General features: G+C 42.0%; 1 protein-coding gene across 9 annotated transcripts in view; it reads right to left on the bottom strand.

The window, feature by feature from the left end:
• The window catches only part of tenm3 (teneurin transmembrane protein 3), a 478,631-nt gene that overhangs the window by 382,860 nt on the left and 69,105 nt on the right, over nt 1–26,666 (bottom strand). For all 9 annotated transcript variants that reach the window (XM_031560115.2, XM_042703120.1, XM_042703121.1 and 6 more), the window contains exon 2: nt 21,062–21,102. The gene's annotated coding sequence lies outside the window, so the exon portion shown is untranslated. The remainder of the gene's footprint in view (nt 1–21,061; nt 21,103–26,666) is intronic.

Raw genomic sequence — 26,666 nt, 5'->3', positions numbered from 1 at the left:
AAAATAAAAATAATAAAATAACATGACACAAAGCGATGCCCGGGATAGGGCATCGCTTTGTGTCATGTTATTTTTTTTTTTTATTTTTTTATGTCATGTGACACTGTAGCATCCAAACTTGGTATTGCTGATGTTGTGTGGTGTTTGGGCTCCAGGTTAGTCTTTTGTAGTTGTGGAAATAACTTAAACGACAAATGCTACAACCAATGGGATTCCCTGTGAATACAAACCTCTACATATGCTTCTGAACAATGCACAGCTTGTCACATTTGCATCAGGTTGCGCAATATTACCTTACTTTATGATATAACATGAACCGATCTTAGCTAGCTAGATAGGTGGCTAACATCCACAAATCATTTAAGGCCTTGTTGTTATATCCTTGTTGTTGTTGGGGCTATCCAATGTGTTGATATCCCCCAACTTCAACAAATGCTTGTTATTTTTCTCAAAGTTGCATGTATGTCTGTAAAGTGTCTGTGTTGAAGCGTTATAGAAATCAAATTGGAATTGGATCGAAAAGAATGATAGCCTTTTGCTGGCACTGTCTTTATATTATTGTCTTTGGAAATTGCATAGATAGAAAAGAGTATTGGGGGGGCACTGTGGCACAGTAGCCCCGACCACATTCAGGCTTGACGCCCATGGAGGACACAGGTTCGAATCCGGCCTGATGTCATTTCTCCTGTCCACTCCCCACCTCTTATCCCTCTCATTTCCTGTCCCACTCTTCACTGATCTATAAATTAAAGGCATAAAAAGCCCAAAAACAAATCTTTTAAAAAAGAAAAGAGTATTATTGTAATCACCGGTATTTATCCATGGAGATATGAGCTATAAGGACAATCGAATACTTAGTTCATGGACATGATGTATGTAAGTTTAAATATTGTGTTGTTAATAATTTATTTATTTCAAAAATGTTTCCTCAAAGTTTGAATGCTTTACATAGATTCTGCTCTCTGTAATTAAATGAAAGGTCATTGTGTCATGATGAATCGATGTTATCACCTCACAGGTAGCCTACACGTCAAATTCACACATGGCAGTGTTAAGCTCAAGACACAAAATCATATTGCAGTTTACAAGAAACTATAGTTAATTTCATGCATCTTTAAAATTAAAAAGAATTTACAAATGTATAAATGATTTGTGGTTAGTTAATATTTTACACCATTCAAGCTGATGGGTGACACCTAAATTCAGTTTGGTGTGTGTGTGTGTGGGGGGGGCTTTTTTCAAGTTGGAGCAACAGCCGCTCAAAATGTCTGCACACGTTCCTAACTGTGTGTGTCTGTGTGTCAGAGAGGTGCTTTCTTTTATGGAACACAAGGTGATCTTGTGTTAGGCACTCCAACTGTTTTCAAGGTGACATACTTCAAACTAGCAAATAACTAAAGAGAGGCTAAAGAAATGCTTAGAATAAGTACATAAACACAAAGTCCCAGACCAGCAAACACTCCTCTTTCTGTCTTTCACAGTCTCTCACTCTGTCTTGTTTCTTCTCTCTCCCTCTCTCTCCCTCTCGCTTCCACATATACACACTCCCTCATACCCACACGCACACACACAAACACACCAAGCATTCAAGCCCGCACACAAACACATTCATCTACCTTAATGTGGCAAGTTAATGAAGTGAGGTGATTGACATTTTCTAGCGGCTGAGGCACTTGAGCTCTCAAATGTGCAACACCCATCACCGAGGCTACACAATCATTTTTTCTGCCCCCGCGACAAGAGGCCATCAATTCCGCTCCCGGCCCATGGGGTAATGATTCTTCACCTGCCGGCACCTCTCTGCTCCTCACCTGCGCGGCCCTCGTGTGCAAATCTGCCATGCATGGGCACCGCGGGTGGCATGGGGGTTTTGGTGGGGGGGGCAAGACGAATGGATTGTCTCCGTATTGATTTCCTTAAAGCAGGTACAGTGTGAGGGAGCCAAGAGGTGGAAAACCAGGTGAGAAAAGACGAGAGCTGAAAACAAGCCCGGACATAATCTTCAATTCTCTTCCTATCCAGTGTTTCGGATCGATGGCAACACTTCCCTATAAAGATGGGAAGTGTTTGATTTTGTGAGCAAAGACGTCGACAGTGCCCTGTTTTTTTTTTCTCATTGTACAGTAAATGTATATTCTAAAAGCAGTCATAGAGAAAACTGGTGTAATGATTAAAACAGTGACACAACTGTGTGTGTGTGTGTGTTTGTGTGTATGTGTGTGTATTTGTTTCCCTACCACTGCTTTCCTACATCCCCATATGCCAGTTATAGCTTTTGCACAGGCCTCTGCTTTATGTTATTCCTGGTGAGTGACCGTGAAACCTTTTCTCCCCTTCAAGAAACTTTATGACCAGTTGTATATTGCACCACTCAATTGTTGCCCGTGCCTAAATCACGGCCGAGAACAGGCCATCAACAAAGACCGATTAATAGCGGCTCTGTTATGTTTTATAGAACAATTTCATATTAAATGTTATTTCAGATCGCTGCGAACGCAACATAAGAGTGGCACTAATGAGGAATATCCGATTCGCTATGTTTGGCTCCAGACGGAGGTCTGCTCCATACATTCTATACAGTCAACGTCTGGATTCAAAATAGGAAAAAAAATAAACTGAATGAAAACAGTGCATAGTTGGGAGTCCAAGTGTGTGAGTGAGCAAGATGTCCCGGGTTTCACGTATTCACAGTGTCCAGCTGGCTCGCACGCCACTGCACTGTCTGGTTTATGGTCAGTAGCACCGAAAGGCCAGACTTCCAGCTGGTGCTGGGAAATTTATGTCTATTCCGTCCCTAACCTCACTTCTGCAATCCTGACTTCTCTATTTTGGCAGTCACTGGGTGACAAAAAGTGCTGCGGAGAGAGCTACAGAGACAGAGAAAAGGGGAAAGAAGAAAGAAAGCAAAAAATGAGAGAAAATGCAGACAGGCTGAAAGACAGGTGGATAGACAGACAGACAGACAGACAGAGTCTAAGAAGAAAGACAAAGCCAGGTTGGGGAAAAAGGGGGATTCTGAGCGAGAAAAAAAGAGACTGCAGCAGAGTGAAAGAAACCTAAACAGAGAGACAGAGTGTGTGTGAGAGAGTGTGTGTGAGAGAGCGAGTGGGAAGAGAGGGAGAGGGATGACCCTGCCATTGGCTGCCATCCTTTTCCTGTCTGTCAGACTGAGGGGCCTTCTCCAGTGCAGAGATGGACCCGTCCATCACTCTGATCAAAGGTCACCTGGGCTTGCAGCCTCACTGCCAATGCCTCCACTCATACAGCATGCTCACATACACTGCCCAGACTCAAGCAGTGGAGAGGGAGAGAAAGAGAGAGAGAGAGAGAGAGAGACAGAGGGGAGAGAAAGATGGGCATAGAGAAGAAGACAATATAAGATATAGATAAGATAAAGATGGGGATTTCACTGGGTTGTCAAACTGACAAGAGAAAGTGGGGATAATCTGCTATACCTGTCTCTGCATATTTTCATGCAAATCTACAAAAAAAAATACACTGTTTTTCCACAAGAGATACAAGCCTGTATCTCCTGCATAACATCATCTCAAAAAGCACAACATCTCAAATGCAGCAGCTGAGAATGAAATTAGACTCAGCGATAGCGTGTCATCCAAATTACAAACTGAGATGAGAAATTACGCTTAGGTTTTATGGCCACGATGCAGGAAAAGCAGAAAAAAGTCCCTTTCACTCAACCACTGCACTGCAGGATAAAAAGCAGAGGTGTGTTACGGATAAGGCCATGCCTCCCAGCCGTCAGCAAAGCAGACATGTCATCCACTCTGAGGCTGGAGCGGTGGCGAGTCCGCTTGCCTTCAATGTAGTTGGGCTTTTCTCCAACATGGAGCACAGCTCGACACGTTGCTCTTAATTACCGGTCAGAGTTAGAGCGACTGCCGAATCAGCTGCCCCTAGCAGGAGGAAAACAACAGTCTGACAACCCTGAGAAAATAACACCCACACGAGTAGAAAGGACTAGGTCCAGGGTAGTATATCAGTATGCAAAAGCAATGGAGGCGGCAGACACAAAGCAAACAACTAAGACTATGGGCAGGTTCATACATGAATTCATCAACACATGCGTTTGGATATGCTATAAGTCTAGGCTATAATTAGGGGAATTTATTTAAAGACATAAGGCATATATAGTGTGATGGACTGGCAATTAAAGCTGATTGTGGCTATTTACCTTCCTGGTCATACTGCCTTAGTCCAAGCCATGGGCCTATGAGACCAATTCCTATGGAAGGCGAGCTATCGCTATTTCACAGGCATGTGACATGGAGCCCCTAGTTATTTACCATGCCACATATTCTATAACTCTGTACCAATAGAGAGATGTAATGAGTTTGCAGTGTATCCCCTTAGGGTGTTGGTAAACATGGAGAATTTGATGCATAAGAGGAGCAAATAAGGGTATAACAGTCACCTCATTCCTGGTATTATTACTGCAGATATGTACTGTGGCCGACAGTACACCACGCAAAGAGTAGCTACCACCATTTTGTGATCATCAACAAGACTGACAATAAACAGACAGTTAGACACTGACGTCTTTAACAACTATATATTGCAAAAGACAGGCATTTGATAACTTCTATGTCTATGATGCTCAGTATTTCGACTTTTCTCACTCTCTCTCTCTCAAACACACACACACACACACACACACACACACACACACACACACACACACACAGACACACACACACACACACACACACACAGACACACACACACACACACACACACACACACACACACACACACACAGAGCGAGACGAAAGTTTTAGGTGTTTGCTGATGATGGCTTGCCCTTTAGGCAGGGGTGGGAGTCTCCTCTCCAATCGAAGGCTCACGCAGAGAGATGAACTTGTTAAAGGGCTGTTGCTATTAATGGCAGGGGTACATGGCTGTGGGGGTAGTGGATAGAAACTGCTGTCTTTCAAAGGGTCACATGTGCCTCATGACTTCCAGCTACAGCCCAAATCAAAACTAGAGAATGAACGCGGATTAATTTACCACAAGAAAGGGAATTACGAAAAAGTGTGGGGGGGGGGGGGAACACTGCAGGTGCCTTATAGCAATTTAGCTGCACTGAAATAGTAATGCACTTTTAATGTTCATGAGTTTGCAGGAACTTTTAATGAAAGGCATCGCAATTCAGTGTTAGCGCGGTGCAATTTGTTAAGATGAAGTCCGCAATTACATCTAGCGATATTACAAGGCTGGCAGTTTAAGACAAATACTCGCCTCTGAGGACAGGGGGCAGAGGCACATATGTGCTGTGAGTGTGTGTGTGTGCATGTGTGTGTGTGTGTGTGTGTGTGTGTGTGTGTGTGTGTGTGTGTGTGTAAGTGTGTGTGTGTGTGAGAGTGAGAGTGAGAGTGAGAGTGTGTGTGTGTGTGTGTGTGTGTGTGTGTGTGTGTGTGTGTGTGTGTGTGTGTGTGTGTGTGTGTGTGAGTGTGCGTGAGTGTGTGTGTGCGTGTGTGTGCATTCATTCCATGTGTTTTTTTTTTTCTTTCGTATACCAATTCCCTTAAACTAATCTACGGACTTAATATCCTCAGGAGATTTATAGCCACCATCTCAAATGTTCTCCTCTCAAGAACGTGTAAGAGAAACCCACTGCTGCTTGGCCAGTCCTCCCCATAATACATCACATTCAATATGAACCTCACTGTTTTTAATTACATCAGTGACATTATTGGTGTCACAGTCAGTTAAGAGCATAATGAGGCTCACTGCAATCACTCATGTTTGGATAAGTGTGGTAAATAGCCAGTGAGGAAATCATGTCACATTATATTTTTTGATGAAAGGAACAATAAAACGGGGGGTTTTGGTTATTTTTATAGGTGATTTTTATTTGATTTCTTTGCACGGGAAATCAATGTGAGAAAATATTATTCACAATTATTCAAAACAAACTGCACATCTGCATTGCACTATTTTTTACTAATTTTACTAATTATTTTACCCTATTTAATTTGAAGGCAGGTATGGAGTCAATGCATGGATATAGATAGATCAAGTTGCTATGGCCAAGGTCCTGATATAGATACAACATCAGCCTTTGCAATAGACCAAGCGTGTGGGGCGTAAGTGCGCATGCGTTGGTATGCATGGTTGCATGCCGGGATATGGTCATGCGCATGTAAGGAAAATGCTTGCTTATTACAGTTTTCTTACATCATATGCGGCTGTATGATAATTAGCCACCTTGAGAATTTGACAAACAGAGACGCAGCATGACAGGCAGACAGAGAGATAGAGAGAGAGATAGAGAGAGAGAGAGAGAGAGAGGGAGAGAGAGAGAGAGAGAGAGAGAAAGCTAGAGAGAGAGACATGCAGAGTATTAAACTTTATCATCTTGTAAATACCACATTGGTCCAGGAGACAAATACTGTGTACACATGGTAGAGGAATTAACAGCCCAAAAGAAAAACAAAATGTGACTCCAATCAAGCCTCCCCCTTAGCTCTTTCATGCATTATCATGCATTCTTCTGATATATTCTGATCTAACCGTGATGAATAAATAAAAGGCTCTAGAAGTTTCTTCACCGGGATGCTTTACCTCGAAGGGAATATTATCCTTGGCTTTTGATAGGAGCTCGGCAGTGGGGAGAGATTTTCAAAGCATGCAGTGCAAGAGACATTGCCAAGCTCTCAAAGACCCCCTGCTGCGCATGTCAAACTAAGAAATCTCTCTGAACTTGCAGAATTAAATTCATCACCCAATCTCCTCACACTCTCCTTGTGGTGAGAAGCCTCATCCTTGTTTTTCTTTCCTCCCCCCTCCTTTTTTCCTATTTTTCTTTTTCTCCCCTTCTTTTTTTTTGAGAACCTACATGTTGGATGTGGAAAAGCACAGTGAGAGGCGCAGGGTGGTGAAAAGGCCTACAGCATCTTTATTATCTAATGGAATCTAATTGGAATTCATTTGACTCTGTATTTAAAGGGAACGAAAAAAAGAAAACCTGAAATGAAGATTAAGAAAATATCACAAATTAAACAGGACTTGAAAGTGTGAAGTAAGAGAGCAAATACCCCAGAAAATTTAGCACAAAGTGTTTTTTTGTTTTTTTTGGCTTGGCAGAGTTTCAAATTCTTCTCTCAGATCTTCTCAGGGGGGTTGACTGTAGTACCTAATTACAGTTTCCCCATGATTCTGTGGCCTTGCATTTACTCGCAGTTGAAATGCAATATGTTTGAATGAAGGGAAATACTTTTTATATACTTTATTTCTCAAAATAAAACATGTACCCTTCACTACGCTGAACAGCATGTCTAATGCATTAAGCAGTATATTAAGCAGTTCAAAGCAGGCAAAATCAATGATTCCCAGAGGTACTGCTTCCTGCTAAGGATGACCCTATGCCCTTTTTCATTACCTGTAATCAACTTAGACCAGATTCTTTTAAGTTGCACAGCAAACAGCTTTGTTATGCAAATCGCCTGCTCAGCCGTTGACAACTTATTTGATGGGGAGCCTCCTGGCCTGGCAAATTGGCAGCAATCGAATGGGAATATTTCTACCTATTGCTACCTGCTGTGACACATTTCCATATAAAAGGAAAGAGTATTGATCAGAGCCCTTCTGTGTGGAACACAGTGGAACACAGTCACATCCGTTAACGGTCCAATCAGAAAAAAAGGGGAAATAAAACTCAGATTTTTCATCACTACTCCCCCCTCTCCCTCCCAGTGCTCACACATACTTTTTAAGAGATTTCTCTGTGTGGCTTTGATGTGATTTTTACATACATTTACATAGCGGCAACGATGTCAGTCGGCCAAAGCTGTAAACTGCTGCTGGGGGAGCTGGTGCCGCCCCGGTTGGTGAGGCAGAGGCAGCCCCTAGTGCTGACACACTCTCACCCGAAACCCTCGTGCTGTTTTCAGGGAGGAACTCATCGCCTGGCTATAAGTAGACCTGGGAGGGGATTACTCTTACTTCGGACAGGCTCAATCCTCTTTCAACACCACTATTCCATTCCCGCTTCTTATGTCCCATCTCAAACCTAGTCGTTAGGGGAAACCTTTCAAAAACAGTGACGTAGAGCCCAGTGCTATTACTGTAAGCCACTGATGGGACAGCAGAATATTTACATACTATATAGCCCACAAATCATGCGGCCATTTTAGTGTCTACTTTTTCTTTATTGGGCAAAACTTCAAATAAATCTTAACATCCATCCACAGATGATCCCTGTAATAGGAACCCCTTGTCACTGTGTAATTGCTTTCTGGACATGGGCTCAGCGAGCCACCACCGCCGCTGTTTATTTTGAAAGCTGATGCAATAATGACACAATGTTAACTTGGTGGAAGACCACATGCAGCTAAAATAATAATAAGCCAAAATGGATACAGCTGGAGATGTTATCATTGCAAGCTCCAAGGTCAGACAGAGACAGATCTCAATCAGATATCAGATTTGTTTCTGTTTTTAGTGAACATGCTAAAGATGATGCTACTGTTAGCTCTAGAAATGGAAGGACCAATTATTGGTACTGCACTGATAAAATTGTATGAGACTGCTTCAAATGAATTGTCATTCAATTGACAAGACAATAACTTTGACAGGCATTTTAAGGCAGGAAATGAATTGTCCATTGCATAAAAACATACTAATCAATGACTGGATAGTAATTAATAAATACGCGTTCATTCATAAATGACACAATGGTATACCCACATATAAAATGCACTGAAGTCCCAGTATATTTGTACTGTTTTACAAACAGTAGTCTTCATTTAAATGCCTTATCGTGGCATGTTTAAAAATGTGCTACTATGTGTGCTGCTGAAAATAGAAATGGCTACATTGGCAAAAACGTTTTATCTTTCTCGTCTCTCTATTTTAGATCTCACGGCCAGAGAGAGAGCGACTGCAGTTGACTGGTGTGGCTGAGGTGACACCTTTGCGTGACTTCACTGTGAGAAGAGATTGAGACACCGGCACGTACGGTACATTATAGTGGCCTGAATACAACCGTACATGGCCACAGGGACAAAGAGAGAGAGAGCGAGAGAGACTGAGAGAGAAAGAGGTAGAGAGAGAGGAGCCTTGCCACTGTCAGAGCAAATTATCTGCTCCTCAAATTATGCAGATGTCCTGACAAGCTCGACTAATTAAGTTGGTTTAAAGCTCTGATCGATTGTAATAATGGCAAGCAGGAGATGCCATCTGGGGGAAAGGAAGGAAAAAAAAGAGGAGTCGAAAAGAATAAGTGAAGTTAGATATCGTCTTGTTGGTCCTCTGACATCTACATCGGCCATTCCGAGACAAGCTGAACAGAGAAACAGAGAGAGACGGGCCAAAGTATGCATGAGTGCGTGTTTGTCTCTGGTGACCGGCATAATAAAGAACACTAAGAGTTAACCAGGTGTCCATTACAATGTTCATTACTGCACTTAATCTAATACTGGTCTAGAACTTATTTATTTATTTCCCCGCTGCTTCACCAGCCAATTCCTTGACACCCTTTTTAAAACAGACTTTTCATTTAAATCGAAAGTCAATAACACTTGTTCCTCTTAAGACAATAAAAAAGAAAAACAATCCTTCGAAAAGCCCATTTAAAAGCCCCTGGTGTTTTCCCGTGCCTTCATTACGGGAACGTGTGTGTGTGGGGGGGGGGGGTGTATTTAAGAGCGACAGGGAGGGAGAGGGTAGTGAGGGGGAGCCAGGCGCTGAAATTGTCTAAAGACTTTTAATTGGATTCCAGGAGCTGTTTCTTAATTGACTTTTCCACCGTGTTAATATAAGTGCACATCTTTATGTGTGTTTCCTACATTCCAAATTGAACCCAGGAGGTCATAGTTGGATCTCCAGACGGGACTCATTGGAAACTATTGCCCGCTAAAAAATTCAATTTAGATGTGGAGATTGACTGGCTAATTCCAGTACACCTATAATGGCTTTTCACTATTCTTTTAATTAAGTTTTCACATTAATGTGGAGGATACACATGCTAAAAGCAGCACATTTCCCTTGTGGTCAGTGTTTGAGGTGGGAAGACAAAATTAAAAACAAAGCAACGAGAGCAAAAAAAAGGAAAATCTAACGCTGTGTAAATGTGTCCTCTTGGGGTTCCACCTGACAGCACAAACAAAAAAGCCCAGCTGATGGCCGAGAGCAGGGCTGGGCTAGGCTGGGCGTGAGCTGCCCTAAACCACTGCGGCCCTGCTGCCTGTTTGTAAGGTGTCATTCATGTGTTTATTAATAAGACCGCTCACTCACTCACTTCCTTGTGTATTCATTAAGTTGACTTTGTCTGATGGAAGAGTAGTATGCACCGAGATGTATCCGATTTGGGAGATGTGTCAGCACACATCTCCACTGCACCATTACAACGCGAAAGCTGTCGGAGGTTGAAAGTCTGAAACAGACTACGCGGCCAGCTGAGTATGAGTCAGATTATGTAGTGCTCTTAAAATGTCACAGACAGCTTGAAAACTAAGTTCTGCTGAATAAAATTCAACTCCACTTTAACAAAAAAATAAAAAGTCTGTCTTGGACCATTTTCTGTGGACATTGCTGCTGCGCCATTTAATTTAATTTCTCTGGAACGTAGTAGAGCTCCCATCGCTTAAAGGCTATTCAAACCAAGGAGAAGAGAAGGCGGCCTGTCTATCTATGTTCCACTGTACCCTCGTGACAGACAGAAACCCCATTCTTTCAAGTTAATTCACTATAATAATGTAAAGACCCATTGATTTGTCAAAGTCGGATTGATAACTACAGTAGAGAGAGAGAGAGAGACAGAGAGAGAGGCTCCATTCATTTGACTTTGTGTATGTAACTAATGACATCACCAAAAGGTCAGCCTAGGGGAATTGGCTTCTCTGTAGAGCCATCTCATTTAACCTCTTTTTTACCAGCTGTAAGCCACCACGTTCGCTCCCCTATCGATTTCCAATGGTGGATCTACTCCTTCTCCTGTCGCTGCTTTCTGTGGCCCGTCACATTGGCCTGGCTCAACAACGCTTTCCCTCCATGACTTTTCCAGACACCCACACACACGAGCAAAGCATGTTACTTTAAATTCCACAAGGCACATTCTTTGTGCTGGCGGCGGTGAGGGTGGCTAACCCTACAGCAGAAGGTTTCAACCCAGAGGAGGGAAATTGTGGAGAGAGAAATCAATAGCCTTTCCCTTTGCACTTTACCTCCTGAAAAAATACCACAGCTGAAATTAGAGACTCTAGTAATCTCAAGCCAAGTATAAAAAATGAATGAAGACATTTGAAGTGTTTTTTACTTTTGCAATGCAATGTAATTGCCTCTAATTGTTTGGACATAAAGCAGTATGTTAAAAAATAATTGTGTCTAAGTGTTAGAACATAAAAGATGAATAAAAACTAGAAAAGAAAACAGAAATTGGCTTTAAATTTACGGAATAAAACAATACATCAAAATGACACAAAATCATAGTAACCATCAGCAAAACTAAATAAAGGAGTATTTTAGGGACTTAAATTTAGCATTAACGTATGCATTTTGTTTGCATAATTATTTCAATTTCATGCCATATTGTTTTTATATTCAAATTATTTTTCTATTTCACCTGCATAGAGATGTCAGCTACCTCCTGCTACATCTCTAAGGGTAGAGCTTTACTTTGCTCCTCGTTGCTATGGTAGGGTTGTCAGTGGGATTTCTATATCATGCTTAGGGAATTAAAGAGACAGTTCCCTCAGTCCTGTTAACACTAAATTAGACCTAAATCACTTGGAGGCCGATTACCTTATCAAAGTCTGTGTGTGTGTGTGTGTGTGTGTGTGTGTGTGTGTGTGTGTGTGTGTGTGTGTGTGTGTATGTGCACACTCTGTGGCCAGAATGAGCGTTTCAGGTCGCAAGCATAGCGAGATAAGGGTTCATTTCATCATGTACAGCCAAAGACCAGACAGGAGATTTACTGTGACACAACCAAAGTCTCCGACTCGGTGAGGTAAAAACAATCCTATTACCAGACTGTCACACCAGCCTCTTGTATTTGTTTTATAAGGTTTCTGTCATTTTGTGAAATGTCAAGCATGCACATAAACTGCCACGCACATTTGGTTGCACTCTCATCAGCCCATATCTCCAGCCTGCATCTCCTCACAGGCTAAGACTGATTTTATAAGGTTAAAGTGGAAATCTGCGCCGGCAGATTGCAATTAAAGGGTGTGAAAGATTGTGTGTGTCTCTGTGTGTGTCTCTCTCTCTCTCTGTGTGTGTGTGTGTGTGTGTGTGTGTGTGTGTGTGTGTGTGTGTGTGTGTGTGTGTGTGTGTGTGAGGACGCCTGAATGCCATTTGTGTGTGGAATATGTATGAATCTGATCTGATCTGATTTTTACATATGTGATATTTTCCCTCACTCTCATTTTTCCTGGTGGCAATCTGTGATTCTTGGCAGTCTTCAAAACAGTCAATTAGATGCATCAAATGAGCTAGTGTTGCCTTAAGTAATTTAATCAACAATGGCACAGTGTGCTCATAGTTTAAGTTCAAGATGATTATTTCAGAGAAAAGAAGAGCCGGAGACAGAGAGGATGAGAGAGAGGGAGTGAGATATATATATATATATATATATATATATATAAAGGAAGAAGTCGTAAAGTGGTACTCTGGGGTAGTGTTATTGCAGACTCCAGCTCTTTGGACAAAGTTTCATCATTTAACATTACGTGCAGGGGTGCTGAAAATGACGGGATGTCAGATAATACACATCATCCACTATTTCAAAAAACTTAAAGCCTGTCAGGGCGGATGACAAATTGCGGTGGAGGGCAGGAGGAAGACATTTGGCAGCTCTTCAGCGGGAGAAGCTGTGCCGGGATGGGGATGGGGAAGGGGGTGGGGATGGGTGCGGTGTGGCGCTGTGCGGGTGTGGAAGGGAAGCAGCTTCTGCCTGGGCCACGTCAGCAGGCCTCCGCTGACACAGCTCAGCATCACTCTCTCCCACCAGCCATCAGTCAACACGGGCAGCCATGAATATTCCTACTCATCCCACTCCCAACTGTCGCTTTTCTCATCTGAACCAACCCCAGAACCTCTCCAGGCAGTTAGGCGCAAGAGGAGTTATTCCTTTAGCATACACGCTGCATGAATTTAAATATGGTGCTTAAGCAGGGTGGACACACATGCAGTGAGCAAGAGTCAAGGTTGACACATTCTCAACATATTTTCAAATCCTCCACTGATCTGATTACAGGGCTTTTTGGCAAGTAATTATAAACATAATGCGAACAAGGACTAAAACTTCAGAAACTACATAAACTCTGACTTCTTTTGCATAAATCACATCCTTTAATTAGCTTATTTCACCTTGATCGAGCATATACAAACTGTTTACATACACACAAGTTCTCTTTAGTCAACACGTCAGGAGTGGAAAGGATTATGCAAGGTGTGCTCTCAACTGAGAAGCTGTGTCCCTGCCAAAATATTCTCCCCTCTAGCTTGTTTCTCACACTGCATCTATATTTCACTCTCTCACACACTTCCTTTCCTCCACTTCATTACACTCTGTTGACATCTTCATTTTCCAGCTGCTTTCTGTTCTTTAGCTCAGTAGCTCTACCTATCCTGCCACCACACTGTCATTCTCAGAGTCACAGAAAGGCAAGAGTGAGGTCAGCTACCTCTCAGCTAAGCTTCTTGTCAATAAGCTCAGCATGCAAAAAGACGGACTCAGTAAATGACTTTAGACCTTTCAAAGGTCCACCCCAGGGCTCCATCTCTCTCCTGCTGCACATTAGTGAGTGGGCTGTAATAGCTCTCTTATGGCTCTGATACTCAAAACAAGAGCCTGAACTTGCATTTACGTCAATGATCAAGTTGATCTGAAGACAAACTCAGATTTAGCGGAGGAGAATGAAGGAGGTAGTTATCACAATGGGCTATCTTGGGAAGAGGGGGGTGGGGTTGAAGAAATATATTACTTTGCTTTGAGCTGTGCAGGGGTGAAATAATTAACCTAATCTATTACTTAAAAAGTTTGGGTATATTACTTGGTGAAATGAGAACAAGATATTGTAATTAAAAGATTGTTTGAGATTATGGATGTGCATAATTATACCTTCACCGGAGGAAGAAAAAAAAACAGCTCAGATTGGGATTTCAGAATGCTTCCAGGCTTCACATTGCAGACCTGTTTTATATGCATATGAAAGTTATCATGATGGTTTTCTTTCCACAACCTCTAATATGTATTCTGACCTCATAATGTCATCACACCTCACCCCACCCCACCCCACCCACACACACACACACACACACACACACACACACACACACACACACACACACACACACACACACACACACACACACACACACACACACCACATATTATTAGAATTAACACCAGTAAGCACAGTGCAGTCCTCACTATTTTTGGTCTCTGTATTCAGACAACCGGACATGAGGTTGTGAAGGTTTTTTTCAGTTTAATTCCAAATCGCACCACACGAATCTACAGGTCAGGGGCAGGGGCAGTTCCCCAGCATGGCTGTGTTTCCAGGGCTTGTGATGCATTCTGGGAGCATTGCATTCATCATGCGCCATTCATAACAGAATGTGTACAGTGTACCGAAAAAAAGGAGTAAAACCATAATCAAGTCTAGCAGCTTCACTCACAACTCTACAACACTGGCACTCAACAGCCCACAGATCCCATACACCTGAGGGCATGTTTGCTCTGAGTATGCTGGGGAGGCAGTCCTCTTGCAGTTTAACATATATTTGACATATACATATATTGCTGTTATATAAGAGTGCCATTTTTAACAAAATGTGTTGCAACAGCATTTCTTGAAAAGTAACATAAATAAACCAGAGAAAAAGCTGTGTAAACCAGTATGAAAATGGTAAGACTCCCTGTGATTTTTTTTTGCTTTCCCAGAGAGTTTGTGTGGAGCGCCCAGCACACAAACTTTGTTTGTTTTCATGAATTTTAATGGGCGCATCTGTAAGGAGAGTGTGGCGCTTATGCAGAACACGTCCAACTCAGAGCAAGGCAGCTGCGCTGCTGACAGTGGCAGGCAATCTTTAGGAGAATCTACAGCTGAACCAACAACAGCCTGTTACACAACTTCACCCACCTATGTCTGTTTTCATAGCCAGGCTTCCCTGATGACGTGCTGAGATTGCTGTCTGACTGAGGGGCCTGCAGTGTGTGTGTGTGTATGTGTGTATGTGTGTGTGTGTGTGTGTGTGTGTGTGTGTTTTCAAACACTGAGCCTCACTTGCTTACACCTCACCTGAAAGCTGCCTCTCTGAGTCAAGTGGCTGCGTGTGTTTGGCTGTGGCTGAGGCTGCACGAATTCAAAAGGAGCGCCGGTAGTAGTCGTACGGGACACAATGTTTATGAATGGCGCATGATGTATGCAATGCTCCCAGAAGCCCTGCTAACACACCCATGCTGGGGAACTGCCTTTGACCCGACGCGCGCAAGTCAGCGAGTATTTCACCATTGCAGCAGAACATATACATCCATGTCATGCATGGATAGTAATTGGCTTATGAAGAACAGCGCTCGGGGGATGCTGCGTGCAACTGACAGGAGGCCGAAAGGAAACAACAGAGGTAGGAGTGTAGCTGTAAGAACGGTCTCAGTTTAGGCTGACTGACGCACAATTGAGAGGGCGGACAAATGGAGTTCGGGGGCTTTCTGAAGCCAAGAAAGAGTTCAGAAATAAAAGACTTGAGTGTTTCTTTCAACCAAATGCATGGTGGCACATGACTGCGTGTGTGGGTAAGCAGCACTGGATGAGGTAAAGTGGAGGGGAAAGAGGGAGGAAGGGGAGGGTTTTATTTCTCCTGTGTCGGGTGTGTGCTGCTGATAGTTCATCTGAGGGACTCCCTGTAGGGAATGGAGAGAGAGAGAGAGAGAGAGAGAGAGAGAGAGAGAGAGAGAGAGAGAGAGAGAAGAAACAGAGAGAGATAGATAGAGGGGGAGTGGGTAGAGGATAGTGAAGGAGAGCGACAGAGAGACCGGAAGTGAACTGTATGTATAGCCCCACTACTGAGTCTCCTCTTAAGCTCTGGGCCGTATCTCAGGTGAGTAGAACCGGTGTCATTTGGGCCTTGGAGCTTTGGAGTTGGCTTAGACCCGAGAGGCAAGAAGCAGATCGCTGCCCCGCTGAGGGGAGGCATACATTACACTTCCAAAGAGTAAATATTCCCTCAACGATAGCATCGGCATCAGAAAAAAATACTCAGCCGCACCATCAAGCAGGTGCCTTACCTCTCCATACACGCGTAAGCCTTATCTACTCAGCCCAGACAGGCCAGCAGAGAGAGAGAGAGAGAGAGAGATAGGGAGAGATGGAGGGAGACAGAGAGAGAGAGAGAGAGGGAGAGATAGAGAGAGAGAGAGAGAGAGAGAGAGATATCATAGTATAACTCAGGCCCACACTAAAACGTCTTCACATTAGTGTTCAAGACATGGTAAGTCTAACTCAAGAGGATAGACGTTCTAAGTCTGCATATGCTCTAATTTAGTGGCTTCCCTTTTACAGGAAGGATACAAAATGGAGCACACTACAACTGAAAACATAGCAAATATTAACACAGTAACTTAACTGTGTTAAGCCAAGTCTACCGCAAGCCTAAAAATACAGATCTAACCTACAGCACAGAGAAAATTAATTAGATACAATGTATGAAATCCAATATCAAAACACTCGTATGGTGCATAGGCTATTTATTTTAACCACCTCATATTTGCTGCCTAGCTGTGTGTTTATCCTGTATATATGATACGGAAGGAGATATGAAATACTAATTATAATATGAATTGTATTTGTTTATTTTCAAATGAGTCTACAGCCTGTTGTTTTTTCCATTGTGCTTGCTTACACCAGGTCAGGGAGTTTTTAGTTTCACCCCTTTAAACAATGGCAAACTCAACCTACTCTGGAATGGTGCCTTTAGAATCTGTTCAACCCCAATAAATATTCAAAGGTACCAATGCAATATTACTTGTAATCCTTTTAATTTATATTTATATATATTTCTAATAAATTGAATTTAGTGGTAGTTTTCAATTTCCCCAGACCTACCTATACTATTGCTTAACTCTTCACAACTAATGATCAGAACAGAGTAAAGGCCATCTTCATAATTTAAGCTAAAGAACTACTCAACCCGATAAGCAGGTTAATAAGGTATTTATACTTTATTTCAATCGCTGCAAATCCGTTTTAATTAAAACAATTCATTGTAAACTGCTCAACCTTTACAACTACTTATGATTTTAAATAATCAAAGCGCAATTAATAGGACTCTTAACAATATTTTTCACTCAAGTCATCCACTTTGGAGTTTCTCAAATAGAACGGGTCTAATTGATAACGAAAGTTGTTAGAGAGAACTTCTACATTAATTGCTTTTCTTTGTCTCTTTTTTTTTAAATGAGACAAAACTGCCTCCCTATGAATTCCCCACTAATAAAAAGTAATGTGAATGGCTATTAAAAGATAATTAAATAATTTGCTACAAAATGGCCTTTTGCCTTTTAATGTCTTATTTCGACATGGTCAAGGATACATTCTTAGATCCAGTCTATTAGGACAAAAATGTAGTAAATCAGCAGTTATGCTAGTCATTCAGACAATGCAATTAATTCCTAAAATGGTGGACTTAGAAACGTTTCAATGAGAGGATTCCAGAAGAGCGATCTATTAAAACCACAATTAAACTATACATGTAATCATCAGTGTATTTTATATTGTTCTTACTAATGGCAAAGAGATGGCGTAATTGCCCAATTAAGCCCCAGACATCAATTGCTAGCATGTGGTATTTCTCATTTCTTCAGAAATGTTCTGGCTGCCCGTGATATGCAATTAGTAAAGAATGGGAAAACAAACACATCAAATCCAGGAACAATATTCAAGTAGTTAGACAGAATCCCATCCAAAACCCTAAACTACGCACTGAAACAAAACCTGCAGACCACGTGAAGATTTCAATATATCTATTTTATAAAAAAATCTGGTCAATCAAACATAAGTGATTGTTTAAAACTTGAAAAGCTCCAACAAATATAATAGGAAGATAGGTATTTGGATTGCAAACACATCTATACAGCTTGTACAACTCACTGGCCTGGGTGCAACATACCTTCATTTCATTGCTTCAATACAATCCCAGACTCCGCCATTTTAGAAAAGCGCATGTTTTTGGAGGCTGTCTGACTCTTAACCAAGTTGCTCCTTTCCATAACATTAAATGCAGATAAATAAATAAACAAATTAATAAATAAACAACCATAGCCAGGTCATCTAACTCCACAGTGACTGTGTCCTTGGCTGTGATTATTTTGTCTGCTTTTTTGCCGTTATTGCTTCGTGGAGATGACCTGCCTCTTTGTGCACTCTTAAATGCTACTCGGAGTGCTTAGTGTCAAGCGATATGCATCGCATGTGTGATCCATTCACTCACACAAGCGCACAGTATTGGCCAAATCTTAATCCCCTCACCCTAGGGTTACCATCTCCCTAACACCCTCTCACACCCACCCCCACCCTACCAACAACTCTCACAGCTCCCCGACCTCAGCCACCAACCACCCCTGTGTTTTGGAAAGTGTCAGACATTGAGCACTACTGTACAATGGCCTCCATGATCCAGCGCAACACTCACACAGAGGGGGTTGATGGGTAAGGAGCGGGTGGCTGCTGAGGAGAATAGTGGGAAGGCAGCGTGGTTGCAGAGAGGAGACGAGGAGGGACGAGAGGGGGGGGGGGTGGGGGGGGGGATGGGGGGGGAGAGAAAGTGAAAGAGAAATATGCAGAAAGTAAAAAAGTCCATAAAGCAATAAGGGGGATGACACGGAGAAAAAAATCCACTCTGCATGACAGAGAGGGGGGAGGGGGAGTGACAAGGAGCAAAGAGTGTGAGAGCTGGAGTGTAGAATAGAAGAATGCTTGTATATGACCGTGTACTTGGGTGAGCATCTGTGTGTTTTAAGTGTGTTCTGTAAAAGGAACGTGGGGATTTCTTAAGTGTTGCCTGAAGCCTGGAGTATGTCTTCAAGGTGTGCTATGAGTGTGTTGGCAAGAGGGTTCATCAGTCAGCCTGTGGACTGGGGATATGGGAGGCCATCAGATTGATAGAGAACACATAAAGACACACACACACACAAACTACACAATTCAGTGGGCACATCACTCATGGTAGACAGGTGACGATAAGCATTAGCCAAAGCACACCTCGACAACACAAAGTCGGAATATACGGCCTGAACCCACTCAAACAACTCACAACAATCAAAAATCCCATCCAAAAAAAAAAACTTTATTTGAGGGTGTGTGCATAAGACTGACATGACAACCATCATAACCTTGACATGACACCTATCATGAACATGAACATTAACCAAGACGACGTAAGCTGTCATAAACCCGCCATAGCAGTCCTAATGATCAAACTTAAATAAACTATTTAGCTTTATGTGTCAACATTACATTAAAATGTCACATGTGGTTGGTTTTGACATTGGCTGTCATGAGACCATTATAACTGTGTCATGATCATATTCCATGACCTCAACTACAGTGGTACAATTTGGACTAATCATTAAAATGTCATTAAGTGTTATTTCACTGTCAAATGCTTTTCTAACAGTGTCATTAATAATTCCCTTGACCTCATCTACAGTGGTACAATTTTTACTTTTCTTTAAAATGTCATTAAATGTTATCACACTGTCAAATGGTTTTAAATACCTTAACGAAAGCAATAGACAAAGAGTCAAGAGATTTCTTCTATTGATGTAACCAGCTCCCTTTGCATGCCCGCCCGCCACCTGCAAGCACCTCTCCACACACTCTGGGACTCTGCACTGTGTTTCTGACATGTGGATGGTGCGTGGTGTGCAGAGAGAAAGAAGCACTGGACACAAAGGTTCTGGATTGCGGTTAAGACCTTGGTAGCAATGTATTGACCCACTGACATCTCAGTGGCTGTGGTCCAATACATTACGGGGCAGCGAAAGTAAACTTAAAAATTATTCCACTGCAAATGTAAATACTCTGAAACTGAAAATTACCTATATTCTTACTTACTTATTCTTAACTATAGGACCCTTAACATATGATTTACTGCTTGACAATAAACTGGAATATAAAACCTAAGCTAATTCTACACTATTTCCACTGTAGGCTATACATGCTCGACCAGTACACAGCTATGCTAACTAGTCAACAACCCAGACAATATTTTAGTACAAAACACACACGCTCACCACTCAAAACCACACTGAATTGTAGTTTTGATGGTTGGTTTTAGTTCTGATATTTTTTGGTAATATAGCTTGCCATTAACACTGCTTGGAAGCGTAGGTGCACATAAAAAAAAACATGGCGTCCTAAGAATTTCAGTACTACGGTGTCCTGGAAGGGAACAAGAATTGCTGGATTCTCTGGGGAATAGACAGCGTGGTGTATTGCCTTATATCTACCCCTTCTAATAACCAACCACATATGGCAGTGCAAGGTATTGTAAACTAAAGCTTACAGTTTCATATAGCTGTCATAAAGCTAAAGATTTTCTTTGAGTTTGATTATTAGGCTTGCAATGGCATGTTTATGACAGGTTATGTTTTATTGGTTAATATCAAGTTGTCATAACAAAGACATTCCCAACAATGTCAACTTTGCATTCAAATGACATAATTGACTGAATGACACTTCAAGACAAGTCAAAAACATTCATGAACACTCAGGTTCATGACAGGTGTCATGTCAAGGTTATGACAGTGTCATGTCTTATCCACACCCCTTGAAATAAAGTGTTGCCAATTCATAAAAATGCATAAGAAATATAAAAAGATGCATACAGAGCATATATGAAACTGAGGTATGCCATAATAACAACAACAACAATAATAATGATTATAATAACAGCAATAATAAAATATCAACAACAACAAAAACAATAATACTAATAATAGCAATAGTAATAATAATAATAATAATTGATTAACTGTTTTAGTTAAAGCAGTAGTAGCAGCAGTGTGACTGGTGATGTTATACAAAAAAGGGTTGCTTACACGTGTAGATATCCATCCTCTGGGCAGACTGATGCAGGAACCTGCAAAAGAGAAAGGAGATGAAATGATTCAAAGATCTTTCTAACACCCATTTGAACATCTCTTTCTTTCTCGTTCACACGCACAGACACACACACACACACACACACACACACACACACACACACACACACACATATAAAAGGTTAACAATTCATCTTGCTCATTCACAGCACTGGTGGATAGAGATAGGCGTAAGACAAGAGAGAGAGAGAGCGAGAGAGAGAGGCATAGAGAGAGGAAAACTCAGACATAGTCTTTTTCACATAAAAGGCAGGGTGAATGTTCTAACATTCGCTTCTTAATTCCTCGACCACAGAGATTGATGCCCACCCTTTTGCTGAGGCCCTCCACCATCTGAAGGACACAACACCATTCATATTCCATCAATTAAAGATATAAGGAGCCGCAGCACACAAATGTGTCATTTATATGCGAAATGTCAGCCAAAGCACTGCTTATCATTAGCAGTCTAATTGCACACATCCAGGCTGTTTGAGAAGCAGATGAGAGTGAATAAGGCTTTTGTCTTTTCTCCACCACCATAGCTCATGAGCGCCATCTACTGGCCCCCCTCACGCTCAGAGAGTCACACGGGGCCAGGGAGAGGGTGGCCCAGAGGGTCATGTCCTCCACAGAGAAAAACCTTTCAAAACAGAGGTGTCACAAACAGTCAGGGAAAAACTCTGCACAAAATAGGTGCTAATCCGACTCAAATTGAACTACTGAATCTATCTGCAGCCATGGATGGTATAAAATGTTAAATGCAACAAGGCTAATTACAGTACAATCACGAATAATCTAAAGAGTACAATGAGCTAGAATTCTCTAAAATGTAGATATTAATTAAAGCTTGACGTAAAGGATTAAAAATGCATGGACAATTAAGGACCCATAAATTAACACAAATTAAAAGAAATAGATCATACTAACAAGACTCGAACTAACAAATCGTTTTAGTAATGAATTTAAACATTTGTTAATGTTAATATTACACAGAATTTGTTAACACTGACAAATAAAACACACATTATAATTTTTTTATTACTGCTGACGTTTTTTTTTATTTGTTTATCTTAATTTGTGCATTAAGTAATGGTAGAAGATGTACCGCAATATAAAGCCTCACATAAAGCTTATTCGAGGAGATTATTGACACTGTGCTTGTATATGTTTAGGCTGTGTGTGAGTTGAGTTTGTGAGTGTACAGGTGTATGTTTATATCTGATTGCTAGACCTTGAAACATAGTAACAACACCCCACCAAATTGTTAGACATTCAATCTCCCATGTATTTTTCCATGAACAAATCCCATTCTTTGAGATTCCATGGCATTGAACACACACTAAAATTGAGCCCATTATTTGAGGTAATGTTGCAGGAGATGACTTTCATGAAGCCAGTAGGACTCCTGAAAAGGGTGTCTGTTTCCCAATAGGGCCCAGCACAGCATGCCTCTGCAAACAATCAAACGCCTCAGTATGCTGATGAGAACACACACACACACACACACGCATGTACACACATACACACATCAAGTAAACTACAGGGGCAAGTGCCTACCACCGGCAAATGACAACTTCAAACACAGTTTGCACAAACGAGATGCCAGGCTGCACAGTGCCAGGCCGAGAGCAGTGGACGAAACAGCCCGCAGCCTCCGTGACAGAGGAGCTGGTTAAACTGCGAGGGAGCATGAGGGTAAAAGACTACTCCTGGAGGTGACACACCCACTCCAACCTTTCTTGTTCACCCAGTAACACTCCTCACTCTAATCACCCTACGGCAGTTGAGAAGCTCTCTAACCTGGATTGACCTTGAAGTGCACCTCAAGTATGGGAGACTGAGGGAAACATTTAACAGCAATCTTCCTGGCAAGGGCCCAGATACAGCATGTGTGATGACACAACCATTTAAAAAAAACGCAACTGAGGTGAATATATTCCCCATTTTCTAGTGTTTTCTGATATTTCTTCACAAACAAAAGCTGAGTGCATTCTCTTCAGCAAACATAAATACATAAATAGATATACAAAAAAGGGGAAACAAAACGTAGCCCTTGTGGGGCTAGCTAGAGGGGGTGAGTACCAGCTAATTACTGAAATAATGTCCTCTGTGGAGTGTGCACAACATTTTCTGAAATAAACACCTAAGCTCACTTCAAGCACATGGCACTTAAAAGCCAGCTCAGTGAAGTAACACCACCGAGTCCATCAGCGCTGTCCTTGCCCTTGTGCATGAGGCCGAGTGTCAACGCAGTTGTGTCCTCTTCACACCCCAGAGCTTTTACAATCTACAGCAATTAATGGCATAAAAAATAATAAATTCCCTGAGTGTGTGTGAAGTATGCAGTGCAGCGGTGGCCTGTTGTTGTTATTTTTATTTTGGTAGAGTAAAATGATGCTGTGTTACAGAAAAGAGTGAGATAAAAAAAATGAGTGAGGTCCCCAAGTGGTCAGGGCTTGGAGAAGAGCCATGGCTGGAGAGGAAAGAGGAACAGTGGACAGAGCTACCAGCTACCAGCCATGAATATCTGAAATGAAGGTTGAGGTCTGCTTTCAAAACAAGTGAAGCACAGGGTTAAAGAGAGTGAGGGAGAAGTGTGTGTGTGAGAGAGAGAGGGAATCAGAGGGGGAAAACACGAAGAGCCCTAATTGATAGATACACACCACGGTTTCTTATGTGCAACAAAGAAAGCCATCACATCAAGCTATTTTCATTACTAGCGCAGTTATTTGGTCATTTTATAACATTCACACAGACCAGGCCACCTTCGAGGGTGGGCCGACGCCTCATTTGGGTGTGACTGATCAAAAAGGTAGACGTTGCATGGAAATTGTTTTGAGGAAGGCATTCTGGCGCTTCCTTCTTTGAAATGTAACCTGCATCTTGGCTTTGAACGTCTGGCAGGTGCATCCAATCAAATCTCTACACAGCTGTCTTACAGCATAACATTGACCACTCAGTTACTAAATTGACCGATCATTTAACTCATCAAAAATGTTTACCAAATGTCTAAGTAGGCTATGCAACATACGCTCCAAACCACACAGACAGTCTCATAATCAAATCTCATTAGCCGATGTGTTCTGTATAAAATTTTATTGCAAATTTAGAATACAACCTAATTATTACAGAGATGAGCTGAGGCAGACAATAAATTGCTTCGCTGTCATTCATTTTTCATGGTCACACACCTCCTCTGTCACACACCTCCTCTCCCTGCACTGATATTAGAAGCGCAGGGGAATTGAACAAGGCAGATGCTGAAACAAGTCATCTAATAGTTTCCAAAGTTGCCTAATATTTTTTTAATCTTTGCTTGGTTTCTTTGCCATTTGGGATTATTCACTTCACTCTGGTTATGAAATGTGAACTTCTGTTAGTGTGTGGATGGGACTGTTTAATTACTCTGCGAGAAAATACTTTGAAGACGATCTTGATGTTTTTGGATTGTCTATTTATAAGCACATACTACGTGTTCTTCTCTCCACTGCATAAGCAGTAAAGGGACTTTTTTCTCTTAAAAAAAAATAGGCTACCCAACCTCTTCACTTACCTTTCCACTATATTCTACATACACAATTTCCCTAATATCTTATGTCGCTTGCTTTCATGCATGTTTATTAGGCCCATAGGCCTATATGTGAAATATTATGAAAGCCACGGCAATGATTGCACTTTGGTGGTTTGAGCTGTGCTGGGCTTTTATCAATTCAGCATAACATATTTACTCATTTCACAACGACAATTTAACAGTTTAAATAGTTTTATAACATGTACTGATTTTTGCTGGATTTGACCCAAACAAATGATAAGCGGTTTGTTATCACACATGTCAGAGTTCAACAGCACGCCCATAAAATAGTATGTTTCACCTGTCCCAGAAAGGTTTCTCACTACTCTAGCATCCTATCAGTGCATACATGCAAAGAGCCATTCTTCTCAATCCCTCCCTTGGACGTTGACAATGGTCATATGAGTAGCTCACAGCTAGTTGCCCCATGAAATGAAGAGAATGTGAATGAGTGCATCTCATGTGCATGTGGGTGTGTGTGTGTGTGTGTGTGTGTGTGTGTGTGGGTGTGTGTGTGTGTGTGTGTGAGAGAGAGAGAGTGTGTGTGTGTTTGTGGAGAGAAGACACATAGACAGAATATGTGAGTCTGACAGATCTCCAGAGATACTTGGGGAGGAGGGATGGGAAGTCAGCCTGCAAAAGGGAAGCAGCTCTGGGAGTAAGAGGAGACATCGCTGGGGGTTGGACAGCATGTTCAGCAGACTAGTGGAGCAGTCAGACAGTCTCACAAACCCTTCGCCCCATCCCCACCTCCAGTGCCTTTCCACTGGTTCTGCCATTGGTACAGGTCCTTAGCTGGTGACGCCCCACCACAGGGACAAGGAGACTCCTCTGAGTTTCTCTCCCAGTCTTCTCTCACCAACCTGGGCTAATGAGCGATGGCAAAGCCCCTCTCTCCCTCTGGAGCTCTGCATGAAAGGGTGAGTGACCGGAGGGCCCAGCAGAGGGACTAAAGCTCAGATGCAGCCCACCGAGCGAGGGGCCTGTGACAGCTGGGAGCGTCACTGGGCAGAGGAGTGTGGAAACACCCAAGGACACAGAAGCTAAAGTTTACATTAGTCTGGCATGGCTTCACTCATCCCGCTGTAAAAGACTCGTGGGAGAAGAGGAGGTGAGTCCTATTCGGTTTAAACTGAAGGATATTTTGCTAAGAGTCTGTGGAATCAATATTACTGCTTTCGATGAGGCAAGTGAAGACAGCATTTCTATGGTCAATTTTTAATAAACTTCAACTAAATTCATTGTTACCCTGAGGGCTGAAGTGAAGCTTTGCTCTTTAGGCTCTCAGAGATAGTATTTAGTATTGAGATCGTCATTAGTATCCAGATGAGAAGACAGCTGTAGAAAAAAACAACTTCACAAAGAAACTGCACAAAATGCAATTTCGTGTAGAACATGAAATACAAATAAAAATAATCAAATCTTACAATCTATATGTATGTACAAAAATTATATTGAGTTGTGTATCGGTGTAGTATAGTATAGTGCACAGTCATCCACAGTAATCTCTACTTTTCTTTGGCACAGCAAACTGCTCCAGCCTCCTTTCCCCGGTAGACTTGGAGGTGTTTCATTCAAGTTGGAGTTTATTGAACACCTGTTTGAGAGGAGATTTGATTGACAGCCCCTGTGTTTTCCACAGATTGTCACAGCAATTAAAATCAGGATGGAACCAAATGTTCCATTAAAAAAAGAAACTGTTTCCCCCCACAAAGCCGAGCACCACCTTCGACACACATATTTCATGAGCACACGGATTGCCTATTCAGATGCCTTTTATATTAATCGCCACCTGGCAGCAGAGGTGTGAAATGTAATCCCACACGCAGGATGGCTCTGAGCTCACCCACCTCACACCTTAGAGTCACTGCAGGGCCTCTCATTAACTCCCACTTACACAGCAGATTTGAGACACAAACACACACACACACACACACTCAGGTTCACACTCGTACATCACACTAGTGATGTACCCAAATCCGAATACGT

The sequence above is a fragment of the Clupea harengus genome, chromosome 22 (assembly GCF_900700415.2).
Source record: "Clupea harengus chromosome 22, Ch_v2.0.2, whole genome shotgun sequence".
In the NCBI taxonomy this organism is placed as follows: domain Eukaryota; kingdom Metazoa; phylum Chordata; class Actinopteri; order Clupeiformes; family Clupeidae; genus Clupea; species Clupea harengus.
Note: the sequence above shows the minus strand (reverse complement) of the source record. Positions and strands in the feature narration are given on the sequence as shown.